Source organism: Ranitomeya imitator, chromosome 1 (assembly GCF_032444005.1).
Source record: "Ranitomeya imitator isolate aRanImi1 chromosome 1, aRanImi1.pri, whole genome shotgun sequence".
NCBI lineage: Eukaryota > Metazoa > Chordata > Amphibia > Anura > Dendrobatidae > Ranitomeya > Ranitomeya imitator.
This window is the reverse complement of record NC_091282.1, coordinates 587,147,169-587,172,732: the sequence shown is the minus strand read 5'-3', so window position 1 is coordinate 587,172,732 and position 25,564 is coordinate 587,147,169.

Here is a 25,564-nt window from a genome sequence, read left to right as displayed (position 1 = left end):
TGTAGGGTATAGGGTGTAGGGTATAGAGTGTAGGGTGTAGAGTGTAGGGTATAGAGTGTAGGGTATAGAGTGTAGTGTATAGAGTGTAGGGTATAAAGTGTAGAGTGTAGGGTATAGAGTGTAGGGTATAGAGTGTAGGGTATAGAGTGTAGGGTATAAAGTGTAGAGTGTAGGGTATAGAGTGTAGGGTATAGTGTGTAAAGTGTAGGGTGTAGAGTGTAGAGTGTAGGGTATAGAGTGGAGGGTATAGAGTGTAGGGTATAGAGTGTAGGGTATAGAGTGTAGGGTATAGAGTGTAGAGTGTAGGGTATAGAGTGTAGTGTATAGAGTGTAGGGTATGGAGTGTAGGGTATAGAGTGTAGGGTATAAAGTGTAGAGTGTAGGGTATAGAGTGTAGGGTATAGAGTGTAGGGTATAGTGTGTAGAGTGTAGGGTATAGAGTGTAGGGTATAGAGTGTATGGTATAGAGTGTAGGGTATAGAGTGTAGAGTGTAGGGTATAGAGTGTAGGGTATACTGTGTAGAGTGTAGGGTATAGAGTGTAAGGTATAGAGGGTAGGGTATAGAGTGTATGGTGTAGAGTGTAGGGTATAGAGTGTAGGGTATAGAGTGTAGGGTATAAAGTGTAGAGTGTAGGGTATAGAGTGTAGGGTATAGAGTGTAGGGTATACTGTGTAGAGTGTAGGGTACAGAGTGTAAGGTATAGAGTGTAGGGTATAGAGTGTAGTGTATAAAGTGTAGAGTGTAGGGTATAGAGTGTAGGGTATAGAGTGTATGGTATAGAGTGTAGGGTATAGAGTGTAGAGTGTAAGTTATAGAGTGTAGGGTATACTGTGTAGAGTGTAGGGTATAGAGTGTAAGGTATAGAGTGTAGGGTATAGAGTGTAGCGTATAGCGTGTAGGGTATAGAATGTAGGGTATAGAGTGTAGGGTATAGAGTGTAGAGTGTAGGGTATAGAGTGTAGAGTGTAGGGTATAGAAAGTAGGGTATAGAGTGTAAAGTGTATGGTATAGAGTGTAGGGGACAGAGTGTATGGTATAGAGTGTATGGTATAGAGTGTAGGGTAGAGAGTGTAGGTTATAGAGTGTAGAGTGTAGGGTATATAGTGTAGGGTGTAGAGTGTAGGGTATAGAGTGTAGGGTATAGAGTGTAGAGTGTATGGTATAGAGTGTAGGGGATAGAGTGTAGGGTATAGAGTGTAGAGTGTAGGGTATAGAGTGTAGGGTATAGAGTGTAGGGTATAGAGTGTAGGGTATAGAGTGTAGGGTGTAGAGTGTAGGGTATAGAATGTAGGGTATAGGGTGTAGGGTATAGAGTGTAGGGTGTAGAGTGTAGGGTATAGAGTGTAGGGTATAGAGTGTAGGGTATAGAGTGTAGGGTATAGCGTGTAGGGTATAGAATGTAGGGTATAGAGTGTAGGGTTTAGAGTGTAGGGTATAAAGTGTAGAGTGTAGGGTATAGAGTGTAGGGTATAGAGTGTAGGGTATAGAGTGTAGGGTATAGCGTGTAGGGTATAGAATGTAGGGTATAGAGTGTAGGGTATAGAGTGTAGGGTATAAAGTGTAGAGTGTAGGGTATAGAGTGTAGGGTATAGAGTGTAAAGTGTAGAGTGTAGGGTGTATAGTGTAGAGTGTAGGGTATAGAGTGTAGGGTATAGAGTGTAGGGTATAGAGTGTAGAGTGTAGAGTACAGAGTGTAGGGTATAGAGTGTAGGGTATAGAGTGTAGAGTGTAGGGATTAGAGTGTAGGGTATAGAGTGCAGGGTATAGAGTGTAGAATGTACGGTATAGAGTGTAGGGTATAGAGTATAGAGTGTAGGGTATAGAGTGTAGGGTATAGAGTGTAAAGTGTAGATTGTAGGGTATAGAGTGTAGAGTGTAGGGTATAGAGTGTAGGGTATAGAGTGTATGGAATAGAGTGTAGGGTATAGAGTGTAAAGTGTAGAGTGTAGGGTATAGAGTGTAGAGTGTAGGGTATAGAGTGTAGAGTATAGAGTGTAGGGTATAGAGTGTAGGGTATAGATTGTAGGGTATAGAGTGTAGAGTGTAGGGTATAGAGTGTAGGGTATAGAGGGTATGGTATAGAGTGTAGAGTGTATGGTATAGAATTTATAGTGTAGGGTATAGAGTGTAGGGTGTAGAGTGTAGGGTATAGAGTGTAGGGTATAGAGTGTAGGGTATAGAGTGTAGAGTGTAGGGATTAGAGTGTAGGGTATAGAGTGTAGGGTATAGAGTGTAGAATGTACGGTATAGAGTGTAGGGTATAGAGTGTAGAGTGTAGGGTATAGAGTGTAGGGTATAGAGTGTAGGGTATAGAGTGTAGGGTATAGAGTGTAGGGTATAAAGTGTAGAGTGTAGGGTATAGAGTGTAGGGTATAGAGTGTAGGGTATAGAGTGTAGGGTATAGAGTGTAGTGTATAGAGTGTAGGGTATAAAGTGTAGAGTGTAGGGTATAGAGTGTAGGGTATAGATTGTAGGGTATAGAGTGTAGAGTGTAGGGTATAGAGTGTATGGTATAGAGTGTAGGGTGTAGAGTGTAGGGTATAGTGTGTAGGGTATAGAGTGTAGGGTATAGAGTGTAGGGTATAGAGTGTAGGGTGTAGAGTGTAGGGTATAGAGTGTAGGGTATAGGGTGTAGGGTATAGAGTGTAGGGTGTAGAGTGTAGGGTATAGAGTGTAGGGTATAGAGTGTAGGGTATAGAGTGTAGGGTATAGCGTGTAGGGTATAGAATGTAGGGTATAGAGTGTAGGGTATAGAGTGTAGAGTGTAGGGTATAGAGTGTAGAGTGTAGGATATAGAGTGTAGGGTATAGAGTGTAGAGTGTAGGGTATAGAAAGTAGGGTATAGAGTGTAAAGTGTATGGTATAGAGTGTAGGGGACAGAGTGTATGGTATAGAGTGTATGGTATAGAGTGTAGGGTAGAGAGTGTAGGGTATAGAGTGTAGAGTGTATGGTATATAGTGTAGGGTGTAGAGTGTAGGGTATAGAGTGTAGGGTATAGAGTGTAGAGTGTATGGTATAGAGTGTAGGGGATAGAGTGTAGGGTATAGAGTGTAGAGTGTAGGGTATAGAGTGTAGAGTGTAGGGTATAGAGTGTAGGGTATAGAGTGTAGGGTATAGAGTGTAGGGTATAGAGTGTAGGGTGTAGAGTGTAGGGTATAGAATGTAGGGTATAGGGTGTAGGGTATAGAGTGTAGGGTGTAGAGTGTAGGGTATAGAGTGTAGGGTATAGAGTGTAGGGTATAGAGTGTAGGGTACAGCGTGTAGGGTATAGAATGTAGGGTATAGAGTGTAGGGTATAGAGTGTAGGGTATAAAGTGTAGAGTGTAGGGTATAGAGTGTAGGGTATAGAGTGTAGGGTATAGCGTGTAGGGTATAGAATGTAGGGTATAGAGTGTAGGGTATAGAGTGTAGGGTATAAAGTGTAGAGTGTAGGGTATAGAGTGTAGGGTATAGAGTGTAAAGTGTAGAGTGTAGGGTATAGAGTGTAGAGTGTAGGGTATAGAGTGGAGGGTATAGAGTGTAGGGTATAGAGTGTAGGGTATAAAGTGTAGAGTGTAGGGTATAGAGTGTAGGGTATAGAGTGTAGAGTGTAGGGTATAGAGTGTAGAATATAGAGTGTAGGGTATAGAGTGTAGGGTATAGAGTGTAGGGTATAGAGTGTAGGGTATAAAGTGTAGAGTGTAGGGTATAGAGTGTAGGGTATAGAGTGTAGGGTATAGATTGTAGGGTATAGAGTGTAGAGTGTAGGGTATAGAGTGTAGGGTATAGAGTGTATGGTATAGAGTGTAGAGTGTAGGGTATAGACTGTAGGGTATAGAGTGTATGGTATAGAGTGTATGGTATAGAGTGTAGGGTATAGAGTGTAGAGTGTAGAGTATAGAGAGTAGGGTATAGAGTGTAGGGTATAGAGTGTAGGGTATAGATTGTAGGGTATAGAGTTTAGGGTATAGGGTGTAAGGTATAGAGTGTATGTTATAGAGTGTAGAGTGTAGGGTATAGAGTGTATAGTGTAGGGTATTGAGTGTAGGGTATAGAGTGTATGGTATAGACTGTAGGGAATAGAGTGTAGAGTGTAGGGTATAGAGTGTATGGTATAGAGCGTAGGGTATAGAGTGTAGAGTGTAGGGTATAGAGTGTAGGGTATAGAGTGTAGGGTATAGAGTGTAGGGTATAGAGTGTAGAGTGTAGAGTATAGAGTGTAGGGTATAGAGTGTAGGGTATAGAGTGTAGAGTGTAGGGATTAGAGTGTAGGGTATAGAGTGTAGGGTATAGAGTGTAGAATGTACGGTATAGAGTGTAGGGTATAGAGTATAGAGTGTAGGGTATAGAGTGTAGGGTATAGAGTGTAAAGTGTAGATTGTAGGGTATAGAGTGTAGAGTGTAGGGTATACAGTGTAGGGTATAGAGTGTATGGAATAGAGTGTAGGGTATAGAGTGTAAAGTGTAGAGTGTAGGGTATAGAGTGTAGAGTGTAGGGTATAGAGTGTAGGGTATAGAGTGTAGGGTATAGAGTGTAGGGTATAGATTGTAGGGTATAGAGTGTAGAGTGTAGGGTATAGAGTGTAGGGTATAGAGGGTATGGTATAGAGTGTAGAGTGTAGGGTATAGAGTGTAGGGTATAGAGGGTATGGTATAGATTGTAGAGTGTAGGGTATAGAGTTTATAGTGTAGGGTATAGAGTGTAGGGTATAGAGTGTATGGTATAGAGTGTAGGGAATAGAGTGTAGAGTGTATGGTATAGAGTGTAGGGTATAGAGTGTAGAGTGTAGGGTATAGAGTGTAGGGTATAGAGTGTAGGGTATAGAGTGTAGGGTGTAGAGTGTAGGGTATAGAGTGTAGGGTATAGAGTGTAGGGTATAGCGTGTAGGGTATAGAATGTAGGGTATAGAGTGTAGGGTATAGAGTGTAGGGTATAAAGTGTAGAGTGTAGGGTATAGAGTGTAGGGTATAGAGTGTAGGGTATAGCGTGTAGGGTATAGAATGTAGGGTATAGAGTGTAGGGTATAGAGTGTAGGGTATAAAGTGTAGAGTGTAGGGTATAGAGTGTAGGGTATAGAGTGTAAAGTGTAGAGTGTAGGGTATAGAGTGTAGAGTGTAGGGTATAGAGTGGAGGGTATAGAGTGTAGGGTATAGAGTGTAGGGTATAAAGTGTAGAGTGTAGGGTATAGAGTGTAGGGTATAGAGTGTAGGGTATAGAGTGTAGAGTGTAGGGTATAGAGTGTAGAATATAGAGTGTAGGGTATAGAGTGTAGGGTATAGAGTGTAGGGTATAGAGTGTAGGGTATAAAGTGTAGAGTGTAGGGTATAGAGTGTAGGGTATAGAGTGTAGGGTATAGATTGTAGGGTATAGAGTGTAGAGTGTAGGGTATAGAGTGTAGGGTATAGAGTGTATGGTATAGAGTGTAGAGTGTAGGGTATAGACTGTAGGGTATAGAGTGTATGGTATAGAGTGTATGGTATAGAGTGTAGGGTATAGAGTGTAGAGTGTAGAGTATAGAGAGTAGGGTATAGAGTGTAGGGTATAGAGTGTAGGGTATAGATTGTAGGGTATAGAGTTTAGGGTATAGGGTGTAAGGTATAGAGTGTATGTTATAGAGTGTAGAGTGTAGGGTATAGAGTGTATAGTGTAGGGTATTGAGTGTAGGGTATAGAGTGTATGGTATAGAGTGTAGGGAATAGAGTGTAGGGTATAGAGTGTATGGTATAGAGCGTAGGGTATAGAGTGTAGAGTGTAGGGTATAGAGTGTAGGGTATAGAGTGTAGGGTATAGAGTGTAGGGTATAGAGTGCAGAGTGTAGAGTATAGAGTGTAGGGTATAGAGTGTAGGGTATAGAGTGTAGAGTGTAGGGATTAGAGTGTAGGGTATAGAGTGTAGGGTATAGAGTGTAGAATGTACGGTATAGAGTGTAGGGTATAGAGTATAGAGTGTAGGGTATAGAGTGTAGGGTATAGAGTGTAAAGTGTAGATTGTAGGGTATAGAGTGTAGAGTGTAGGGTATACAGTGTAGGGTATAGAGTGTATGGAATAGAGTGTAGGGTATAGAGTGTAAAGTGTAGAGTGTAGGGTATAGAGTGTAGAGTGTAGGGTATAGAGTGTAGGGTATAGAGTGTAGGGTATAGAGTGTAGGGTATAGATTGTAGGGTATAGAGTGTAGAGTGTAGGGTATAGAGTGTAGGGTATAGAGGGTATGGTATAGAGTGTAGAGTGTAGGGTATAGAGTGTAGGGTATAGAGGGTATGGTATAGAGTGTATGGTATAGAGTGTAGGGAATAGAGTGTAGAGTGTATGGTATAGAGTGTAGGGTATAGAGTGTAGAGTGTAGGGTATAGAGTGTAGGGTATAGAGTGTAGGGTATAGAGTGTAGGGTGTAGAGTGTAGGGTATAGAGTGTAGGGTATAGAGTGTAGGGTATAGAGTGTAGAGTGTAGGGATTAGAGTGTAGGGTATAGAGTGTAGGGTATAGAGTGTAGAATGTACGGTATAGAGTGTAGGGTATAGAGTATAGAGTGTAGGGTATAGAGTGTAAAGTGCAGAGTGTAGGGTATAGAGTGTAGAGTATAGGGTATAGAGTGTAGGGTATAGAGTGTATGGAATAGAGTGTAGGGTATAGAGTGTAGAGTGTAGGGTATAGAGTGTAGGGTATAGAGTGTATGGTATAGAGTGTAGGGTATAGAGTGTAGAGTGTAGGGTATAGAGTGTAGGGTATACTGTGTAGAGTGTAGGGTATAGAGTGTAAGGTATAGAGGGTAGGGTATAGAGTGTATGGTGTAGAGTGTAGGGTATAGAGTGTAGGGTATAGAGTGTAGGGTATAAAGTGTAGAGTGTAGGGTATAGAGTGTAGGGTATAGAGTGTAGGGTATACTGTGTAGAGTGTAGGGTACAGAGTGTAAGGTATAGAGTGTAGGGTATAGAGTGTAGTGTATAAAGTGTAGAGTGTAGGGTATAGAGTGTAGGGTATAGAGTGTATGGTATAGAGTGTAGGGTATAGAGTGTAGAGTGTAAGGTATAGAGTGTAGGGTATACTGTGTAGAGTGTAGGGTATAGAGTGTAAGGTATAGAGGGTAGGGTATAGAGTGTATGGTGTAGAGTGTAGGGTATAGAGTGTAGGGTAGAGAGTGTAGGGTATAGAGTGTAGAGTGTAGGGTATATAGTGTAGGGTGTAGAGTGTAGGGTATAGAGTGTAGGGTATAGAGTGTAGAGTGTATGGTATAGAGTGTAGGGGATAGAGTGTAGGGTATAGAGTGTAGAGTGTAGGGTATAGAGTGTAGAGTGTAGGGTATAGAGTGTAGGGTATAGAGTGTAGGGTATAGAGTGTAGGGTATAGAGTGTAGGGTGTAGAGTGTAGGGTATAGAATGTAGGGTATAGGGTGTAGGGTATAGAGTGTAGGGTGTAGAGTGTAGGGTATAGAGTGTAGGGTATAGAGTGTAGGGTATAGAGTGTAGGGTACAGCGTGTAGGGTATAGAATGTAGGGTATAGAGTGTAGGGTATAGAGTGTAGGGTATAAAGTGTAGAGTGTAGGGTATAGAGTGTAGGGTATAGAGTGTAGGGTATAGCGTGTAGGGTATAGAATGTAGGGTATAGAGTGTAGGGTATAGAGTGTAGGGTATAAAGTGTAGAGTGTAGGGTATAGAGTGTAGGGTATAGAGTGTAAAGTGTAGAGTGTAGGGTATAGAGTGTAGAGTGTAGGGTATAGAGTGGAGGGTATAGAGTGTAGGGTATAGAGTGTAGGGTATAAAGTGTAGAGTGTAGGGTATAGAGTGTAGGGTATAGAGTGTAGGGTATAGAGTGTAGAGTGTAGGGTATAGAGTGTAGAATATAGAGTGTAGGGTATAGAGTGTAGGGTATAGAGTGTAGGGTATAGAGTGTAGGGTATAAAGTGTAGAGTGTAGGGTATAGAGTGTAGGGTATAGAGTGTAGGGTATAGATTGTAGGGTATAGAGTGTAGAGTGTAGGGTATAGAGTGTAGGGTATAGAGTGTATGGTATAGAGTGTAGAGTGTAGGGTATAGACTGTAGGGTATAGAGTGTATGGTATAGAGTGTATGGTATAGAGTGTAGGGTATAGAGTGTAGAGTGTAGAGTATAGAGAGTAGGGTATAGAGTGTAGGGTATAGAGTGTAGGGTATAGATTGTAGGGTATAGAGTTTAGGGTATAGGGTGTAAGGTATAGAGTGTATGTTATAGAGTGTAGAGTGTAGGGTATAGAGTGTATAGTGTAGGGTATTGAGTGTAGGGTATAGAGTGTATGGTATAGACTGTAGGGAATAGAGTGTAGAGTGTAGGGTATAGAGTGTATGGTATAGAGCGTAGGGTATAGAGTGTAGAGTGTAGGGTATAGAGTGTAGGGTATAGAGTGTAGGGTATAGAGTGTAGGGTATAGAGTGTAGAGTGTAGAGTATAGAGTGTAGGGTATAGAGTGTAGGGTATAGAGTGTAGAGTGTAGGGATTAGAGTGTAGGGTATAGAGTGTAGGGTATAGAGTGTAGAATGTACGGTATAGAGTGTAGGGTATAGAGTATAGAGTGTAGGGTATAGAGTGTAGGGTATAGAGTGTAAAGTGTAGATTGTAGGGTATAGAGTGTAGAGTGTAGGGTATACAGTGTAGGGTATAGAGTGTATGGAATAGAGTGTAGGGTATAGAGTGTAAAGTGTAGAGTGTAGGGTATAGAGTGTAGAGTGTAGGGTATAGAGTGTAGGGTATAGAGTGTAGGGTATAGAGTGTAGGGTATAGATTGTAGGGTATAGAGTGTAGAGTGTAGGGTATAGAGTGTAGGGTATAGAGGGTATGGTATAGAGTGTAGAGTGTAGGGTATAGAGTGTAGGGTATAGAGGGTATGGTATAGATTGTAGAGTGTAGGGTATAGAGTTTATAGTGTAGGGTATAGAGTGTAGGGTATAGAGTGTATGGTATAGAGTGTAGGGAATAGAGTGTAGAGTGTATGGTATAGAGTGTAGGGTATAGAGTGTAGAGTGTAGGGTATAGAGTGTAGGGTATAGAGTGTAGGGTATAGAGTGTAGGGTGTAGAGTGTAGGGTATAGAGTGTAGGGTATAGAGTGTAGGGTATAGCGTGTAGGGTATAGAATGTAGGGTATAGAGTGTAGGGTATAGAGTGTAGGGTATAAAGTGTAGAGTGTAGGGTATAGAGTGTAGGGTATAGAGTGTAGGGTATAGCGTGTAGGGTATAGAATGTAGGGTATAGAGTGTAGGGTATAGAGTGTAGGGTATAAAGTGTAGAGTGTAGGGTATAGAGTGTAGGGTATAGAGTGTAAAGTGTAGAGTGTAGGGTATAGAGTGTAGAGTGTAGGGTATAGAGTGGAGGGTATAGAGTGTAGGGTATAGAGTGTAGGGTATAAAGTGTAGAGTGTAGGGTATAGAGTGTAGGGTATAGAGTGTAGGGTATAGAGTGTAGAGTGTAGGGTATAGAGTGTAGAATATAGAGTGTAGGGTATAGAGTGTAGGGTATAGAGTGTAGGGTATAGAGTGTAGGGTATAAAGTGTAGACTGTAGGGTATAGAGTGTAGGGTATAGAGTGTAGGGTATAGATTGTAGGGTATAGAGTGTAGAGTGTAGGGTATAGAGTGTAGGGTATAGAGTGTATGGTATAGAGTGTAGAGTGTAGGGTATAGACTGTAGGGTATAGAGTGTATGGTATAGAGTGTATGGTATAGAGTGTAGGGTATAGAGTGTAGAGTGTAGAGTATAGAGAGTAGGGTATAGAGTGTAGGGTATAGAGTGTAGGGTATAGATTGTAGGGTATAGAGTTTAGGGTATAGGGTGTAAGGTATAGAGTGTATGTTATAGAGTGTAGAGTGTAGGGTATAGAGTGTATAGTGTAGGGTATTGAGTGTAGGGTATAGAGTGTATGGTATAGAGTGTAGGGAATAGAGTGTAGAGTGTAGGGTATAGAGTGTATGGTATAGAGCGTAGGGTATAGAGTGTAGAGTGTAGGGTATAGAGTGTAGGGTATAGAGTGTAGGGTATAGAGTGTAGGGTATAGAGTGTAGAGTGTAGAGTATAGAGTGTAGGGTATAGAGTGTAGGGTATAGAGTGTAGAGTGTAGGGATTAGAGTGTAGGGTATAGAGTGTAGGGTATAGAGTGTAGAATGTACGGTATAGAGTGTAGGGTATAGAGTATAGAGTGTAGGGTATAGAGTGTAGGGTATAGAGTGTAAAGTGTAGATTGTAGGGTATAGAGTGTAGAGTGTAGGGTATACAGTGTAGGGTATAGAGTGTATGGAATAGAGTGTAGGGTATAGAGTGTAAAGTGTAGAGTGTAGGGTATAGAGTGTAGAGTGTAGGGTATAGAGTGTAGGGTATAGAGTGTAGGGTATAGAGTGTAGGGTATAGATTGTAGGGTATAGAGTGTAGAGTGTAGGGTATAGAGTGTAGGGTATAGAGGGTATGGTATAGAGTGTAGAGTGTAGGGTATAGAGTGTAGGGTATAGAGGGTATGGTATAGAGTGTAGAGTGTAGGGTATAGAGTTTATAGTGTAGGGTATAGAGTGTAGGGTATAGAGTGTATGGTATAGAGTGTAGGGAATAGAGTGTAGAGTGTATGGTATAGAGTGTAGGGTATAGAGTGTAGAGTGTAGGGTATAGAGTGTAGGGTATAGAGTGTAGGGTATAGAGTGTAGGGTGTAGAGTGTAGGGTATAGAGTGTAGGGTATAGAGTGTAGGGTATAGAGTGTAGAGTGTAGGGATTAGAGTGTAGGGTATAGAGTGTAGGGTATAGAGTGTAGAATGTACGGTATAGAGTGTAGGGTATAGAGTATAGAGTGTAGGGTATAGAGTGTAAAGTGCAGAGTGTAGGGTATAGAGTGTAGAGTATAGGGTATAGAGTGTAGGGTATAGAGTGTATGGAATAGAGTGTAGGGTATAGAGTGTAGAGTGTAGGGTATAGAGTGTAGGGTATAGAGTGTATGGTATAGAGTGTAGGGTATAGAGTGTAAAGTGCAGAGTGTAGGGTATAGAGTGTAGAGTATAGGGTATAGAGTGTAGGGTATAGAGTGTATGGAATAGAGTGTAGGGTATAGAGTGTAGAGTGTAGGGTATAGAGTGTAGGGTATAGAGTGTATGGTATAGAGTGTAGGGTATAGAGTGTAGAGTGTAGGGTATAGAGTGTAGGGTATACTGTGTAGAGTGTAGGGTATAGAGTGTAAGGTATAGAGGGTAGGGTATAGAGTGTATGGTGTAGAGTGTAGGGTATAGAGTGTAGGGTATAGAGTGTAGGGTATAAAGTGTAGAGTGTAGGGTATAGAGGGAAGGGTATAGAGTGTAGGGTATACTGTGTAGAGTGTAGGGTACAGAGTGTAAGGTATAGAGTGTAGGGTATAGAGTGTAGTGTATAAAGTGTAGAGTGTAGGGTATAGAGTGTAGGGTATAGAGTGTATGGTGTAGAGTGTAGGGTATAGAGTGTAGAGTGTAAGGTATAGAGTGTAGGGTATACTGTGTAGAGTGTAGGGTATAGAGTGTAAGGTATAGAGGGTAGGGTATAGAGTGTATGGTGTAGAGTGTAGGGTATAGAGTGTAGGGTATAGAGTGTAGGGTATAAAGTGTAGAGTGTAGGGTATAGAGTGTAGGGTATAGAGTGTAGGGTATACTGTGTAGAGTGTGGGGTAGAGAGTGTAAGGTATAGAGGGTAGGGTATAGAGTGTATGGTGTAGAGTGTAGGGTATAGAGTGTAGGGTATAGAGTGTAGGGTATAGAGTGTAGAGTGTAGGGTATAGAGTGTAGGGTATAGAGTGTAGGGTATAGAGTGTAAGGTGTAGAGTGTAGGGTATCGAGTGTAGGGTATAGGGTGTAGGGTATAGAGTGTAGGGTGTAGAGTGTAGGATACAGAGTGTAGGGTATAGAGTGTAGGGTATAGAGTGTAGGGTATAGCGTGTAGGGTATAGAGTGTAGGGTATAAAATGTAGAGTGTAGGGTATAGAGTGTAGGGTATAGAGTGTAGGGTATAGAGTGTAAAGTGTAGAGTGTAGGGTGTAGAGTGTAGGGTATAGAGTGTAGGGTATAGAGTGTAGGGTATAGAGTGTAGGTTATAAAGTGTAGAGAGTAGGGTATAGAGTGTAGGGTATAGAGTGTAGGGTATAGAGTGTAGAGTGTAGGGTATAGAGTGTAGGGTATAGAGTGTATGGTATAGAGTTTAGGGTATAGAGTGTAGAGGGTAGGGTATATAGTGTAGGGTATAATGTGTAGAGTGTAGTGTATAGAGTGTAGGGTATAGAGTGTATGGTATAGAGTGTAGGGAATAGAGTGTAGAGTGTAGGGTATAGAATGTATGGTATAGAGTGTAGGGTATAGAGTGTAAAGTGTAGGGTATAGAGTGTAGGGTATAGAGTGTAGGGTATAGAGTGTAGAGTGTAGGGTATAGAGTGTAGAGTGTAGGGATTAGAGTGTAGGGTATAGAGTGTGGGGTATAGAGTGTAGAATGTACGGTATAGAGTGTAGGGTATAGAGTATAGAGTGTAGGGTATAGAGTGTAGGGTATAGAGTGTAAAGTGTAGAGTGTAGGGTATAGAGTGTAGAGTGTAGGGTATAGAGTGTAGGGTATAGAGTGTATGGAATAGAGTGTAGGGTATAGAGTGTGAGGTATAGAGAGTAGGGTGTAGGGTATAGAGTGTAGGGTATAGAGTGTAAGGTATAAAGTGAAAGGTGTAGAGTGTAGGGGATAGATTGTAGGGTATAGAGTGTAGGGTATAGAGGGTAGGGTATAGAGTGTATGATGTAGAGTGTAGAGTGTAGGGTATAGAGTGTAGGGTGTAGAGTGTAAGGTATAAAGTGTAGGGTGTAGAGTGTAGGGTATAGAGTGTAGGGTATAGAGTGTAGGGTATAGCGTGTAGGGTATAGAGTGTAGGGTATAAAGTGTAGAGTGTAGGGTATAGAGTGTAGGGTATAGAGTGTAAAGTGTAGAGCGTAGGGTGTAGAGTGTAGGGTATAGAGTGTAGGGTATAGAGTGTAGGGTATAGAGTGTAGGTTATAAAGTGTAGAGAGTAGGGTATAGAGTGTAGGGTATAGAGTGTAGGGTATAGAATGTAGAGTGTAGGGTATAGAGTGTAGGGTATAGAGTGTATGGTATAGAGTGTAGGGTATAGAGTGTAGAGGGTAGGGTATAGAGTGTAGGGTATAATGTGTATAGTATAGAGTGTAGGGAATAGAGTGTAGAGTGTAGGGTATAGAATGTATGGTATAGAGTGTAGGGTATAGAGTGTAAAGTGTAGGGTATAGAGTGTAGGGTATAGAGTGTAGGGTATATAGTGTAGAGTGTAGGGTATAGAGTGTAGAGTGTAGGGACTAGAGTGTAGGGTATAGAGTGTGGGGTATAGAGTGTAGAATGTACGGTATAGAGTGTAGGGTATAGAGTATAGAGTGTAGGGTATAGAGTGTAGGGTATAGAGTGTAAAGTGTAGAGTGTAGGGTATAGAGTGTAGAGTGTAGGGTATAGAGTGTAGGGTATAGAGTGTATGGAATAGAGTGTAGGGTATAGAGTGTGAGGTATAGAGAGTAGGGTGTAGGGTATAGAGTGTAGGGTATAGAGTGTAAGGTATAAAGTGAAGGGTGTAGAGTGTAGGGGATAGATTGTAGGGTATAGAGTGTAGGGTATAGAGGGTAGGGTATAGAGTGTATGATGTAGAGTGTAGAGTGTAGGGTATAGAGTGTAGGGTATAGAGTGTAAGGTATAAAGTGTAGGGTGTAGAGTGTAGGATATAGAGTGTAGGGTATAGAGTGTAAGGTATAGAGTGTAGGGTTTAGAGAGTAGGGTATAGAGTGTAGAGTGTAGGGTATAGAGTGTAGAGTGTAGGGTATAGAGTGTAGGGTAAAGAGTGTAGAGTGTAGGGTATAGAGTGTAGGGTTTAGAGAGTAGGGTATAGAGTGCAGAGTGTGGGGTAGAGAGTGTAGAGTGTAGGGTATAGAGTGTAGGGTATAGAGTGTAAAGTGTAGGGTATAAAGTGTAGAGAGTAGGGTATAGAGTATAGGGTATAGAGTGTAGGTTATAGAGTGTAGGGTATAGAGTGTAGAGTTTTGGGTGTAGAGTGTAGGGTATAGAGTGTATGTTATAGAGTGTAGGGTATAGAGTGCAGAGTGTAGGGTATAGTGTGTAGGGTATAGAGTGTAGGGTATAGATTGTAGGGTATAGAGTGTAGAGTATAGGGTATAGAGTGTAGGGTATAGAGTGTATGGTATAGAGTGTAGAGTGTAGGGTATAGAGTGTATAGTGTAGGGTATAGAGTGTATGGTATAGAGTGTAGGGAATAGAGTGTAGAGTGTAGAGTATAGAGTGTATGGTATAGAGTGTAGGGTATAGAGTGTAGAGTGTAGGGTATAGAGTGTAGGGTATAGAGTGTAGGATATAGAGTGTAGAGTGTAGGGTATAGAGTGTAGGGTATAGAGTGTAGGGTATAGAGTGTAGGATATAGAGTGTAGAGTGTAGGGTATAGAGCGTAGGGTATAGAGTGTAGGGTATATAGTGTAGAGTGTAGGGATTAGAGTGTAGGGTATAGAGTGTAGGGTATAGAGTGTAGAATGTATGGTATAGAGTGTAGGGTATAGAGTATAGAGTGTAGGGTATAGAGTATAGGGTATAGTGTGTAAAGTGTATAGTGTAGGGTATAGAGTGTAGAGTGTAGGGTATAGAGTGTAGGGTATAGAGTAGATGGAATAGAGTGTAAGGTATAGAGTTTAGAGTGCAGAGTGTAGAGTGTAGGGTATAGAGTGTAGAGTATAGGGTATAGAGTGTAGGGTATAGAGTGTATGGAATAGAGTGTGGAGTGTAGAGTGTAGGGTATAGAGTGTAGAGTGTAGGGTATAGAGTGTAGGGTATAGAGTGTATGGTATAGAGTGTAGGGTATAGAGTGTAGAGTGTAGGGTATAGAGTGTAGGGTATACTGTGTAGAGTGTAGGGTATAGAGTGTAAGGTATATAGGGTAGGGTATAGAGTGTATGGTGTAGAGTGTAGGGTATAGAGTGTAGGGTATAGAGTGTAGGGTATAGAGTGTATGGTATAGAGTTTAGGGTATAGAGTGTAGGGTATAGAGTGTAAGCTATAAAGTGTATGGTGTAGAGTGTAGGGTATAGAGTGTAGGGTATAGAGTGTAGGGTATAGAGTGTATGATATAGAGTGTAGGGTGTAGAGTGTAGGATATAGAGTGTAGAGTGTAGGCTATAGAGTGTAGGGTTTAGAGAGTAGGGTATAGAGTGTAGAGTGTAGGGTATAAAGTGTAGGGTATAGAGTGTAGGGTATAGAGTGTAGGGTATAGAGTGTAGAGTGTAGGGTATAGAGTGTAGGGTATAGAGTGTAGAGTGTAGGGTATAGAGTGTAGGGCTTAGAGAGTTGGGTATAGAGTGTAGAGTGTAGAGTATAGAGTGTAGGGTATAGAGTGTAGGGTATAGAGTGTAGAGTGTAGGGATTAGAGTGTAGGGTATAGAGTGTAGAGTATAGGGTATAGAGTGTAGGGTATAGAGTGTATGGAATAGAGTGTGGAGTGTAGAGTGTAGGGTATAGAGTGTAGAGTGTAGGGTATAGAGTGTAGGGTATAGAGTGTATGGTATAGAGTGTAGGGTATAGAGTGTAGAGTGTAGGGTATAGAGTGTAGGGTATACTGTGTAGAGTGTAGGGTATAGAGTGTAAGGTATATAGGGTAGGGTATAGAGTGTATGGTGTAGAGTGTAGGGTATAGAGTGTAGGGTATAGAGTGTAGGGTATAGAGTGTATGGTATAGAGTTTAGGGTATAGAGTGTAGGGTATAGAGTGTAAGCTATAAAGTGTATGGTGTAGAGTGTAGGGTATAGAGTGTAGGGTATAGAGTGTAGGGTATAGAGTGTATGATATAGAGTGTAGGGTGTAGAGTGTAGGATATAGAGTGTAGAGTGTAGGCTATAGAGTGTAGGGTTTAGAGAGTAGGGTATAGAGTGTAGAGTGTAGGGTATAAAGTGTAGGGTATAGAGTGTAGGGTATAGAGTGTAGGGTATAGAGTGTAGAGTGTAGGGTATAGAGTGTAGGGTATAGAGTGTAGAGTGTAGGGTATAGAGTGTAGGGCTTAGAGAGTTGGGTATAGAGTGTAGAGTGTAGAGTATAGAGTGTAGGGTATAGAGTGTAGGGTATAGAGTGTAGAGTGTAGGGATTAGAGTGTAGGGTATAGAGTGTAGGGTATAGAGTGTAGAATGTATGGTATAGAGTGTAGGGTATAGAGTATAGAGTGTAGGGTATAGAGTGTAAGGTATAGAGTGTAAAGTGTAGATTGTAGGGTATAGAGTGTAGAGTGTAGGGTATAGAGTGTAGGGTATAGAGTGTATTGAATAGAGTGTAGGGTATAGAGTGTAAAGTGTAGAGTGTAGGGTATAGAGTGTAGAGTGTAGGGTATAGAGTGTAGGGTATAGAGTGTAGGGTATAGAGTGTAGGGTATAGATTGTAGGGTATAGAGTGTAGAGTGTAGGGTATAGAGTGTAGGGTATAGAGGGTATGGTATAGAGTGTAGAGTGTAGGGTATAGAGTGTAGGGTATAGAGGGTATGGTATAGAGTGTAGAGTGTAGGGTATGGAATTTATAGTGTAGGGTATAGAGTGTAGGGTATAGAGTGTATGGTATAGAGTGTAGGGAATAGAGTGTAGAGTGTATGGTATAGAGTGTAGGGTATAGAGTGTAGAGTGTAGGGTATAGAGTGTAGGGTATAGAGTGTAGGGTATAGAGTGTAGGGTGTAGAGTGTAGGGTATAGAGTGTAGGGTATAGAGTGTAGGGTATAGAGTGTAGAGTGTAGGGATTAGAGTGTAGGGTATAGAGTGTAGGGTATAGAGTGTAGAATGTACGGTATAGAGTGTAGGGTATAGAGTGTAGAGTGTAGGGTATAGAGTGTAGGGTATAGAGTGTAGGGTATAGAGTGTAGGGTATAGAGTGTAGGGTATAAAGTGTAGAGTGTAGGGTATAGAGTGTAGGGTATAGAGTGTAGGGTATAGAGTGTAGGGTATAGAGTGTAGTGTATAGAGTGTAGGGTATAAAGTGTAGAGTGTAGGGTATAGAGTGTAGGGTATAGATTGTAGGGTATAGAGTGTAGAGTGTAGGGTATAGAGTGTATGGTATAGAGTGTAGGGTGTAGAGTGTAGGGTATAGTGTGTAGGGTATAGAGTGTAGGGTAGAGAGTGTAGGGTATAGAGTGTAGGGTGTAGAGTGTAGGGTATAGAGTGTAGGGTACAGGGTGTAGGGTATAGAGTGTAGGGTGTAGAGTGTAGGGTATAGAGTGTAGGGTATAGAGTGTAGGGTATAGAGTGTAGGGTATAGCGTGTAGGGTATAGAATGTAGGGTATAGAGTGTAGGGTATAGAGTGTAGAGTGTAGGGTATAGAGTGTAGAGTGTAGGGTATAGAGTGTAGGGTATAGAGTGTAGAGTGTAGGGTATAGAAAGTAGGGTATAGAGTGTAAAGTGTATGGTATAGAGTGTAGGGGACAGAGTGTATGGTATAGAGTGTATGGTATAGAGTGTAGGGTAGAGAGTGTAGGGTATAGAGTGTAGAGTGTAGGGTATATAGTGTAGGGTGTAGAGTGTAGGGTATAGAGTGTAGGGTATAGAGTGTAGAGTGTATGGTATAGAGTGTAGGGGATAGAGTGTAGGGTATAGAGTGTAGAGTGTAGGGTATAGAGTGTAGAGTGTAGGGTATAGAGTGTAGGGTATAGAGTGTAGGGTATAGAGTGTAGGGTATAGAGTGTAGGGTGTAGAGTGTAGGGTATAGAATGTAGGGTATAGGGTGTAGGGTATAGAGTGTAGGGTGTAGAGTGTAGGGTATAGAGTGTAGGGTATAGAGTGTAGGGTATAGAGTGTAGGGTATAGCGTGTAGGGTATAGAATGTAGGGTATAGAGTGTAGGGTATAGAGTGTAGGGTATAAAGTGTAGAGTGTAGGGTATAGAGTGTAGGGTATAGAGTGTAGGGTATAGCGTGTAGGGTATAGAATGTAGGGTATAGAGTGTAGGGTATAGAGTGTAGGGTATAAAGTGTAGAGTGTAGGGTATAGAGTGTAGGGTATAGAGTGTAAATTGTAGAGTGTAGGGTATAGAGTGTAGAGTGTAGGGTATAGAGTGGAGGGTATAGAGTGTAGGGTATAGAGTGTAGGGTATAAAGTGTAGAGTGTAGGGTATAGAGTGTAGGGTATAGAGTGTAGGGTATAGAGTGTAGAGTGTAGGGTATAGAGTGTAGAATATAGAGTGTAGGGTATAGAGTGTAGGGTATAGAGTGTAGGGTATAGAGTGTAGGGTATAAAGTGTAGAGTGTAGGGTATAGAGTGTAGGGTATAGAGTGTAGGGTATAGATTGTAGGTTATAGAGTGTAGAGTGTAGGGTATAGAGTGTAGGGTATAGAGTGTATGGTATAGAGTGTAGAGTGTAGGGTATAGACTGTAGGGTATAGAGTGTATGGTATAGAGTGTATGGTATAGAGTGTAGGGTATAGAGTGTAGAGTGTAGAGTATAGAGAGTAGGGTATACAGTGTAGGGTATAGAGTGTAGGGTATAGATTGTAGGGTATAGAGTTTAGGGTATAGGGTGTAAGGTATAGAGTGTATGTTATAGAGTGTATTGTGTAGGGTATAGAGTGTATAGTGTAGGGTATTGAGTGTAGGGTATAGAGTGTATGGTATAGACTGTAGGGAATAGAGTGTAGAGTGTAGGGTATAGAGTGTATGGTATAGAGCGTAGGGTATAGAGTGTAGAGTGTAGGGTATAGAGTGTAGGGTATAGAGTGTAGGGTATAGAGTGTAGGGTATAGAGTGTAGAGTGTAGAGTATAGAGTGTAGGGTATAGAGTGTAGGGTATAGAGTGTAGAGTGTAGGGATTAGAGTGTAGGGTATAGAGTGTAGGGTATAGAGTGTAGAATGTACGGTATAGAGTGTAGGGTATAGAGTATAGAGTGTAGGGTATAGAGTGTAGGGTATAGAGTGTAAAGTGTAGATTGTAGGGTATAGAGTGTAGAGTGTAGGGTATACAGTGTAGGGTATAGAGTGTATGGAATAGAGTGTAGGGTATAGAGTGTAAAGTGTAGAGTGTAGGGTACAGAGTGTAGAGTGTAGGGTATAGAGTGTAGGGTATAGAGTGTAGGGTATAGAGTGTAGGGTATAGATTGTAGGGTATGGAGTGTAGAGTGTAGGGTATAGAGTGTAGGGTATAGAGGGTATGGTATAGAGTGTAGAGTGTAGGGTATAGAGTGTAGGGTATAGAGGGTATGGTATAGATTGTAGAGTGTAGGGTATAGAGTTTATAGTGTAGGGTATAGAGTGTAGGGTATAGAGTGTATGGTATAGAGTGTAGGGAATAGAGTGTAGAGTGTATGGTATAGAGTGTAGGGTATAGAGTGTAGGGTATAGAGTGTAGGGTATAGAGTGTAGGGTGTAGAGTGTAGGGTATAGAGTGTAGGGTATAGAGTGTAGGGTATAGCGTGTAGGGTATAGAATGTAGGGTATAGAGTGTAGGGTATAGAGTGTAGGGTATAAAGTGTAGAGTGTAGGGTATAGAGTGTAGGGTATAGAGTGTAGGGTATAGCGTGTAGGGTATAGAATGTAGGGTATAGAGTGTAGGGTATAGAGTGTAGGGTATAAAGTGTAGAGTGTAGGGTATAGAGTGTAGGGTATAGAGTGTAAAGTGTAGAGTGTAGGGTATAGAGTGTAGAGTGTAGGGTATAGAGTGGAGGGTAAAGAGTGTAGGGTATAGAGTGTAGGGTATAAAGTGTAGAGTGTAGGGTATAGAGTGTAGGGTATAGAGTGTAGGGTATAGAGTGTAGAGTGTAGGGTATAGAGTGTAGAATATAGAGTGTAGGGTATAGAGTGTAGGGTATAGAGTGTAGGGTATAGAGTGTAGGGTATAAAGTGTAGAGTGTAGGGTATAGAGTGTAGGGTATAGAGTGTAGGGTATAGATTGTAGGGTATAGAGTGTAGAGTGTAGGGTATAGAGTGTAGGGTATAGAGTGTATGGTATAGAGTGTAGAGTGTAGGGTATAGACTGTAGGGTATAGAGTGTATGGTATAGAGTGTATGGTATAGAGTGTAGGGTATAGGGTGTAGAGTGTAGAGTATAGAGAGTAGGGTATAGAGTGTAGGGTATAGAGTGTAGGGTATAGATTGTAGGGTATAGAGTTTAGGGTATAGGGTGTAAGGTATAGAGTGTATGTTATAGAGTGTAGAGTGTAGGGTATAGAGTGTATAGTGTAGGGTATTGAGTGTAGGGTATAGAGTGTATGGTATAGAGTGTAGGGAATAGAGTGTAGAGTGTAGGGTATAGAGTGTATGGTATAGAGCGTAGGGTATAGAGTGTAGAGTGTAGGGTATAGAGTGTAGGGTATAGAGTGTAGGGTATAGAGTGTAGGGTATAGAGTGTAGAGTGTAGAGTATAGAGTGTAGGGTATAGAGTGTAGGGTATAGAGTGTAGAGTGTAGGGATTAGAGTGTAGGGTATAGAGTGTAGGGTATAGAGTGTAGAATGTACGGTATAGAGTGTAGGGTATAGAGTATAGAGTGTAGGGTATAGAGTGTAGGGTATAGAGTGTAAAGTGTAGATTGTAGGGTATAGAGTGTAGAGTGTAGGGTATACAGTGTAGGGTATAGAGTGTATGGAATAGAGTGTAGGGTATAGAGTGTAAAGTGTAGAGTGTAGGGTATAGAGTGTAGAGTGTAGGGTATAGAGTGTAGGGTATAGAGTGTAGGGTATAGAGTGTAGGGTATAGATTGTAGGGTATAGAGTGTAGAGTGTAGGGTATAGAGTGTAGGGTATAGAGGGTATGGTATAGAGTGTAGAGTGTAGGGTATAGAGTGTAGGGTATAGAGGGTATGGTATAGAGTGTAGAGTGTAGGGTATAGAGTTTATAGTGTAGGGTATAGAGTGTAGGGTATAGAGTGTATGGTATAGAGTGTAGGGAATAGAGTGTAGAGTGTATGGTATAGAGTGTAGGGTATAGAGTGTAGAGTGTAGGGTATAGAGTGTAGGGTATAGAGTGTAGGGTATAGAGTGTAGGGTGTAGAGTGTAGGGTATAGAGTGTAGGGTATAGAGTGTAGGGTATAGAGTGTAGAGTGTAGGGATTAGAGTGTAGGGTATAGAGTGTAGGGTATAGAGTGTAGAATGTACGGTATAGAGTGTAGGGTATAGAGTATAGAGTGTAGGGTATAGAGTGTAAAGTGCAGAGTGTAGGGTATAGAGTGTAGAGTATAGGGTATAGAGTGTAGGGTATAGAGTGTATGGAATAGAGTGTAGGGTATAGAGTGTAGAGTGTAGGGTATAGAGTGTAGGGTATAGAGTGTATGGTATAGAGTGTAGGGTATAGAGTGTAGAGTGTAGGGTATAGAGTGTAGGGTATACTGTGTAGAGTGTAGGGTATAGAGTGTAAGGTATAGAGGGTAGGGTATAGAGTGTATGGTGTAGAGTGTGGGTATAGAGTGTAGGGTATAGAGTGTAGGGTATAAAGTGTAGAGTGTAGGGTATAGAGTGTAGGGTATAGAGTGTAGGGTATACTGTGTAGAGTGTAGGGTACAGAGTGTAAGGTATAGAGTGTAGGGTATAGAGTGTAGTGTATAAAGTGTAGAGTGTAGGGTATAGAGTGTAGGGTATAGAGTGTATGGTATAGAGTGTAGGGTATAGAGTGTAGAGTGTAAGGTATAGAGTGTAGGGTATACTGTGTAGAGTGTAGGGTATAGAGTGTAAGGTATAGAGGGTAGGGTATAGAGTGTATGGTGTAGAGTGTAGGGTATAGAGTGTAGGGTATAGAGTGTAGGGTATAAAGTGTAGAGTGTAGGGTATAGAGTGTAGGGTATAGAGTGTAGGGTATACTGTGTAGAGTGTAGGGTAGAGAGTGTAAGGTATAGAGGGTAGGGTATAGAGTGTATGGTGTAGAGTGTAGGGTATAGAGTGTAGGGTATAGAGTGTAGGGTATAGAGTGTAGAGTGTAGGGTATAGAGTGTAGGGTATAGAGTGTAGGGTATAGAGTGTAAGGTGTAGAGTGTATGGTATCGAGTGTAGGGTATAGGGTGTAGGGTATAGAGTGTAGGGTGTAGAGTGTAGGATACAGAGTGTAGGGTATAGAGTGTAGGGTATAGAGTGTAGGGTATAGCGTGTAGGGTATAGAGTGTAGGATATAAAATGTAGAGTGTAGGGTATAGAGTGTAGGGTATAGAGTGTAGGGTATAGAGTGTAAAGTGTAGAGTGTAGGGTGTAGAGTGTAGGGTATAGAGTGTAGGGTATAGAGTGTAGGGTATAGAGTGTAGGTTATAAAGTGTAGAGAGTAGGGTATAGAGTGTAGGGTATAGAGTGTAGGGTATAGAGTGTAGAGTGTAGGGTATAGAGTGTAGGGTATAGAGTGTATGGTATAGAGTGTAGGGTATAGAGTGTAGAGGGTAGGGTATATAGTGTAGGGTATAATGTGTAGAGTGTAGTGTATAGAGTGTAGGGTATAGAGTGTATGGTATAGAGTGTAGGGAATAGAGTGTGAGGTATAGAGAGTAGGGTGTAGGGTATAGAGTGTAGGGTATAGAGTGTAAGGTATAAAGTGAAGGGTGTAGAGTGTAGGGGATAGATTGTAGGGTATAGAGTGTAGGGTATAGAGGGTAGGGTATAGAGTGTATGGAATAGAGTGTAGGGTATAGAGTGTGAGGTATAGAGAGTAGGGTGTAGGGTATAGAGTGTAGGGTATAGAGTGTAAGGTATAAAGTGAAGGGTGTAGAGTGTAGGGGATAGATTGTAGGTTATAGAGTGTAGGGTATAGAGGGTAGGGTATAGAGTGTATGATGTAGAGTGTAGAGTGTAGGGTATAGAGTGTAGGGTATAGAGTGTAAGGTATAAAGTGTAGGGTGTAGAGTGTAGGATATAGAGTGTAGGGTATAGAGTGTAAGGTATAGAGTGTAGGGTTTAGAGAGTAGGGTATAGAGTGTAGAGTGTAGGGTATAGAGTGTAGAGTGTAGGGTATAGAGTGTAGGGTATAGAGTGTAGAGTGTAGGGTATAGAGTGTAGGGTTTAGAGAGTAGGGTATAGAGTGCAGAGTGTGGGGTAGAGAGTGTAGAGTGTAGGGTATAGAGTGTAGGGTATAGAGTGTAAAGTGTAGGGTATAAAGTGTAGAGAGTAGGGTATAGAGTATAGGGTATAGAGTGTAGGTTATAGAGTGTAGGGTATAGAGTGTAGAGTTTTGGGTGTAGAGTGTAGGGTATAGAGTGTATGTTATAGAGTGTAGGGTATAGAGTGCAGAGTGTAGGGTATAGTGTGTAGGGTATAGAGTGTAGGGTATAGATTGTAGGGTATAGAGTGTAGAGTATAGGGTATAGAGTGTAGGGTATAGAGTGTATGGTATAGAGTGTAGAGTGTAGGGTATAGAGTGTATAGTGTAGGGTATAGAGTGTATGGTATAGAGTGTAGGGAATAGAGTGTAGAGTGTAGAGTATAGAGTGTATGGTATAGAGTGTAGGGTATAGAGTGTAGAGTGTAGGGTATAGAGTGTAGGGTATAGAGTGTAGGATATAGAGTGTAGAGTGTAGGGTATAGAGTGTAGGGTATAGAGTGTAGGGTATAGAGTGTAGGATATAGAGTGTAGAGTGTAGGGTATAGAGCGTAGGGTATAGAGTGTAGGGTATATAGTGTAGAGTGTAGGGATTAGAGTGTAGGGTATAGAGTGTAGGGTATAGAGTGTAGAATGTACGGTATAGAGTGTAGGGTATAGAGTATAGAGTGTAGGGTATAGAGTATAGGGTATAGTGTGTAAAGTGTATAGTGTAGGGTATAGAGTGTAGAGTGTAGGGTATAGAGTGTAGGGTATAGAGTAGATGGAATAGAGTGTAAGGTATAGAGTTTAGAGTGCAGAGTGTAGAGTGTAGGGTATAGAGTGTAGAGTGTAGGGTATAGAGTGTAGGGTATAGAGTGTATGGTATAGAGTGTAGGGTATAGAGTGTAGAGGGTAGGGTATATAGTGTAGGGTATAATGTGTAGAGTGTAGTGTATAGAGTGTAGGGTATAGAGTGTATGGTATAGAGTGTAGGGAATAGAGTGTAGAGTGTAGGGTATAGAATGTATGGTATAGAGTGTAGGGTATAGAGTGTAAAGTGTAGGGTATAGAGTGTAGGGTATAGAGTGTAGGGTATAGAGTGTAGAGTGTAGGGTATAGAGTGTAGAGTGTAGGGATTAGAGTGTAGGGTATAGAGTGTGGGGTATAGAGTGTAGAATGTACGGTATAGAGTGTAGGGTATAGAGTATAGAGTGTAGGGTATAGAGTGTAGGGTATAGAGTGTAAAGTGTAGAGTGTAGGGTATAGAGTGTAGAGTGTAGGGTATAGAGTGTAGGGTATAGAGTGTATGGAATAGAGTGTAGGGTATAGAGTGTGAGGTATAGAGAGTAGGGTGTAGGGTATAGAGTGTAGGGTATAGAGTGTAAGGTATAAAGTGAAGGGTGTAGAGTGTAGGGGATAGATTGTAGGGTATAGAGTGTAGGGTATAGAGGGTAGGGTATAGAGTGTATGATGTAGAGTGTAGAGTGTAGGGTATAGAGTGTAGGGTGTAGAGTGTAAGGTATAAAGTGTAGGGTGTAGAGTGTAGGGTATAGAGTGTAGGGTATAGAGTGTAGGGTATAGCGTGTAGGGTATAGAGTGTAGGGTATAAAGTGTAGAGTGTAGGGTATAGAGTGTAGGGTATAGAGTGTAAAGTGTAGAGTGTAGGGTGTAGAGTGTAGGGTATAGAGTGTAGGGTATAGAGTGTAGGGTATAGAGTGTAGGTTATAAAGTGTAGAGAGTAGGGTATAGAGTGTAGGGTATAGAGTGTAGGGTATAGAATGTAGAGTGTAGGGTATAGAGTGTAGGGTATAGAGTGTATGGTATAGAGTGTAGGGTATAGAGTGTAGAGGGTAGGGTATAGAGTGTAGGGTATAATGTGTATAGTATAGAGTGTAGGGAATAGAGTGTAGAGTGTAGGGTATAGAATGTATGGTATAGAGTGTAGGGTATAGAGTGTAAAGTGTAGGGTATAGAGTGTAGGGTATAGAGTGTAGGGTATATAGTGTAGAGTGTAGGGTATAGAGTGTAGAGTGTAGGGACTAGAGTGTAGGGTATAGAGTGTGGGGTATAGAGTGTAGAATGTACGGTATAGAGTGTAGGGTATAGAGTATAGAGTGTAGGGTATAGAGTGTAGGGTATAGAGTGTAAAGTGTAGAGTGTAGGGTATAGAGTGTAGAGTGTAGGGTATAGAGTGTAGGGTATAGAGTGTATGGAATAGAGTGTAGGGTATAGAGTGTGAGGTATAGAGAGTAGGGTGTAGGGTATAGAGTGTAAGGTATAAAGTGAAGGGTGTAGAGTGTAGGGGATAGATTGTAGGGTATAGAGTGTAGGGTATAGAGGGTAGGGTATAGAGTGTATGATGTAGAGTGTAGAGTGTAGGGTATAGAGTGTAGGGTATAGAGTATAAGGTATAAAGTGTAGGGTGTAGAGTGTAGGATATAGAGTGTAGGGTATAGAGTGTAAGGTATAGAGTGTAGGGTTTAGAGAGTAGGGTATAGAGTGTAGAGTGTAGGGTATAGAGTGTAGAGTGTAGGGTATAGAGTGTAGGGTATAGAGTGTAGAGTGTAGGGT